Source organism: Notamacropus eugenii, chromosome 6 (assembly GCF_028372415.1).
Source record: "Notamacropus eugenii isolate mMacEug1 chromosome 6, mMacEug1.pri_v2, whole genome shotgun sequence".
NCBI lineage: Eukaryota > Metazoa > Chordata > Mammalia > Diprotodontia > Macropodidae > Notamacropus > Notamacropus eugenii.
The window spans coordinates 383,577,684-383,581,942 of record NC_092877.1 but is presented as its reverse complement, the minus strand read 5'-3'; the positions used below and the strand labels follow the sequence as shown (position 1 = coordinate 383,581,942).

Here is a 4,259-nt window from a genome sequence, read left to right as displayed (position 1 = left end):
TTCCTATCTGAAGATATGGCCTTCTAATCCAAAACCCCTCCCTAGAAACCTGACATTTTTTAAAACAATTTTGGCATCAAAGCTTCAGTCACTTTTTGTCCCTGAAATTCTCCATCAGCAACAAGCTGTAAGGACATGCCCTTGGGAGACACTGTGCTCAACCCCATTGGCTGGCCTGATGGCTGTAACATTTCTTTTCAAGTCAAGCTTATCTTCCAATTCTTTCTGCAAACTCCTTGGCCAGGGACCACATGTTTTGTATATGCTGGCTGTGCTCCAGGAGCTGGACGCCCATATTCTGAAATGCTTCAGGGAACTGAGCTTGCTGCCTTGAGATAGACTATTTGTCCTAAAGACTCCTCCTTTAGCATGGCATTGGCACATTCCCACAAGGCCTTGTCCAGATGGACTTAAAAGCATAGCACTGTCAAATGTGGGAGTTGTACTAAATAGCCTGAGGACATTTGTGATCCCACCAATACTGCTCTTGGTCCCTAATTACCTGAGGAAAACAACAACAGTCAATGCGGAAGGGAAGAAGACATGACAGTCAACATACAGCCCTCAGAAACTGACCTGCGATCGCCAGGCATGCCAAGAAGCCCACCCTTGTGCGTATGGAGGATAATGATACCCCGGTTCTTGTGCTCCAGTCAGGTCAGTGAAATGGCCATGGAGGCCCCTGAGAGAAGGGAGTGAGTGTGGACATGTAGGAGAGATTAGGAGAGAAAGTGTCAAAGTCATCTGATTTCTTTCTTTCAATGTCCAGCAACAACCCTCTTCTCACTTCAACCTGATACATAGAGGCTCTGTGCATTTGCTTGTTCATTTGGCTTTCTCCAGATGCCACCTGTCTCTTCGTCTAACTTTATTGTTCAGGACTTTTGTCACTTACCAAGCTGACAGCAACCCAGAATTTGATATTCCTTCCCAGCCCTTCCTGCCTTCCGAGCATTCGGAAGCTTCTGGACATTTGACTCACTCTCTGAGTTACTGGAAAGCCTCCAGGACTTTGACATTTGGAAGCATCTTGTTTCCTTTGGTTTCCCTTCTCTGGAAAATGAGGGCATTGGAATAGAGAAAGGGCTCCTTACATTTAGGTGCCATGAATTCCTTATGAACTCTGGTGAAGCCTTTGTGCCTTTTCTCAGGATAAAGTTTCTAAATAATTAAATGCAGTACTAAATCGCAGTTAGAGGTTACTGAAAATAATGATGGATTTTTTTCACCCCAGTTCACAGATCTTTTGAAATCGATCCCTAGAGCTCTTGGGGGTTCACGGGGCCTCATTTAATGCCACCCAAATAGTATACCTTGGAGGTCCTTTCCATCTCTGCCATCCCTGCCTTTCCAGGTCCCCTAGATCCTGCCTGCTCCTGTCAGGCTTCAGTCTGTGGAGTACTGCTGCAGCCAGAGACTTTCCCCCCACCCACTCTCCCTGTTCCTTGGGGTTCCCTTAAGGTCAGAGGAGGGATGAGATAGAAGGCAGGATGGGCTGGGCTGTGTGTGGGTTGTTCAGGCTGCTGCAGCTGCTTCAGCTGCTGGGTTCCAGGAGAAGAGAAATTTCATCCCTTTGCTATCAATAACAATGGCTCTTGTCAGCAATAAATTCCCTCCAAAATTAACCAAACAGCCTCCCTAAATCCTCCTGTCACAGGCTCTCACTACAGCTGTGGGTCCAGGGCTCCTGCTCCCTACATAAATATAAAAACTGGATGGATTTTCTGCAAGCATTTCCTTGGCTCAGGGAGCCTGGATCGAATGTTCTCAGCTTCACAGAGGAGAGGAAAAATAATGGGAATCTAGGGATGCCAAGATGAGGGTACCCTGTCAGGTGAAGCCCCCCCCAATAGAACAGGGTTCTAATCATATTTCATATTTCATCACCACATTCTAGTGAATAACCACCTATCAGAGCTGTAAGAATAATGAGAGTCTGATTTCCTTTATCCAGGGCTGCCATTACTGGTTGGCTGAGTTCTTATTTAGAACTAAGGGGGGAAATATTGTTGTTTTGAGATGACACACCACACCAGATAATAGAAATAACAAAATTCTCAACTTGCTTGTTTTCCTTTTGCACCAAGGCTGTAAGCTCATCTCTGTTGGAAATTCCCAATGTGAGAATTCCCTCCCAAAAAGCAAGAAAGACTGAAATTTAGAAATATCCATAAGATGAAAAGTCATAGATACAAAGCTGGAAAGAGCTTCAAGTCAGTCTGGTCCAATGTACCCATTTAACAGATGAGGAAGGTGAGACCTAGAGAAGCTATGGAACTTGCTCAAGATCACATAGATTATAAGGGTCAAAGCCCAGGTTTGAGTCAAGTTCTCTACCTCCAAATCCTGTTCATTTTTACCAATCCACACCACCTCCCATTAAAACGTAATGGAGAAAGCACCGGGCATTTTCTATAGATATCCCCTGATGGCTGACCCTTAAATTAATTTCTCCTTAGAGAGTAGAATGGGACAATGAGAAGTAAAGTAACCCGTCCACTAACTCAGACATGTCAGAGATGGGACTTGAACTCCAGACCTTGACTCTGAGGCTGGCCTGCTAAGCCACTGTACTATACCGCCTCTCACATGTATTGTTCCTGATATAAATACGCACATGTGAAAGATGAGTGAGATAATTCCAGACGACTAAAGGAGAAGCTGACTTCTGTTTATTTTGTTTTAGATGGAGGCACCATTGGAAGGTGTGCAGGCCTTGGGACTGGAGAAAATGGATTCAGATCTTGGCTATGACACTTCTTACCTGTGGGACATGAGGCAAATAACAAAACTTATCTTGGTCTTGGATTCTTGATCTGAAAAGGAGAGAGACTGAACAAGATGGCCGCAAGGTCACTGTTCCTGCTAACAGAAGGAAGGCATGCATGATGCAGACTGATACATAGACAGACATAGACATGGATATACACACATGGATTTATGGGTATCACCTGTAAATGGCTTTGTTTTACTTGACTATGCTTACTTGTCAAAAGGGAGGGCCTATTTCTTTTCCTAATTTCTTTTGGTGGGTGTTCTTAGTGAGGAGAAGGAAACAAGTAAGTGTAACTTCAAAAGAAAGAAAAAAATCATAGAGATATTACAGTAAACCAAAACAGAAGAGGCTTAGAGGGAGGCACTGGCAAGCAGGGAAACCTTCAAACTAACAGCTTATATTTACCATTTTTAAGGGCATGATGGTTATAAGAGATATTCATATTACTTTGTACAATCCTCCTTTTCTGTTCTTTACATATGGAAATAATCCAATTACTTAGTGTGCTGTATATAGAAGGATGAAAAAATTGTTTAAAAATAAGGAATAGGTAGGAAAATCTCAGCCCCGTCTGAGGCTAAATTCATGAAACCTTAGAGGAAGAGATGCTCCTAGACCTCTGACTAATGAAGGGGTTGTTGCCTAGCAGATGGATTTAGAATGCTGGACCCAAGGAAGACAAGGCTACTGGGAAGGCATTAGGATAAAAAATATCTGCAATGGTGCTCAGGAACTTAATCTAGAACTAGAGGAAATGCCCCAGCCAGATTTTCTGTGGAGCGTTTAGGGAAAGCCATCAATCTGAACTATATGTAATGTGAAGGCGTGGCTAGATCAGGATCTGATGGAGGGGATCCCATCTTGATGATGTCACCTATGAGATGCTGAATTGTGTACCCATGATTACCAACAAATTAAGAAAATCTTCAGTTGTAGACTCCATATGCAGCATGTGACAAGTCTTTGTCTCTCCTCCCTATCATTGCTCCACACTCTCCATGAACCTTATGAGGAAAACCTACTGGTTGGTGCTTGTTCTTCATTCTCAAAGAGGAGCAAAATGACATCACTACGTTGGGTTCAAGATAAAATGTATCTTGTGACTGATCAGACCAATATGAGCTCAGAAGGCTCTGCACCAGGTTGGGCACAGATAAGACAATCTAGAGGGGAGATGTCTAAATGTGCATACCTCCTATTTCTTTTGAGCTACTACACTTCTGTTTCATCCACAAAGCACAATGCCTTCTTTGATATGGGCACATCATACTGTGTAGTCCTTTGCCAGTGGCTCAATTGATTTTAAAGTCACACAATTGATTTTAAAGTTCTTCAGAGAGACTAGAAACCAAACAAGGCTTTCAGTGGATATCACCTCTATGGAGCTGGTAATCGACTGGAAAGATAAAGAGTTCTGAAATAGTCCTGGTTACTGTTTTGGCAGATCCTGGCCCTAAACTCAGAGATTGAGCCTTGAGCCATG

The 4,259-nt window shown here is 43.3% G+C and overlaps 1 long non-coding RNA gene across 1 annotated transcript; it reads left to right on the top strand.

The window, feature by feature from the left end:
* The first annotated feature begins 285 nt into the window (after positions 1–285).
* On the top strand, positions 286–3,717 carry LOC140510338 (uncharacterized). Its single transcript, XR_011969200.1, has 2 exons — positions 286–657; positions 2,687–3,717. It is a non-coding gene; the product is annotated as an uncharacterized lncRNA (long non-coding RNA).
* Positions 3,718–4,259: the final 542 nt, after the last annotated feature.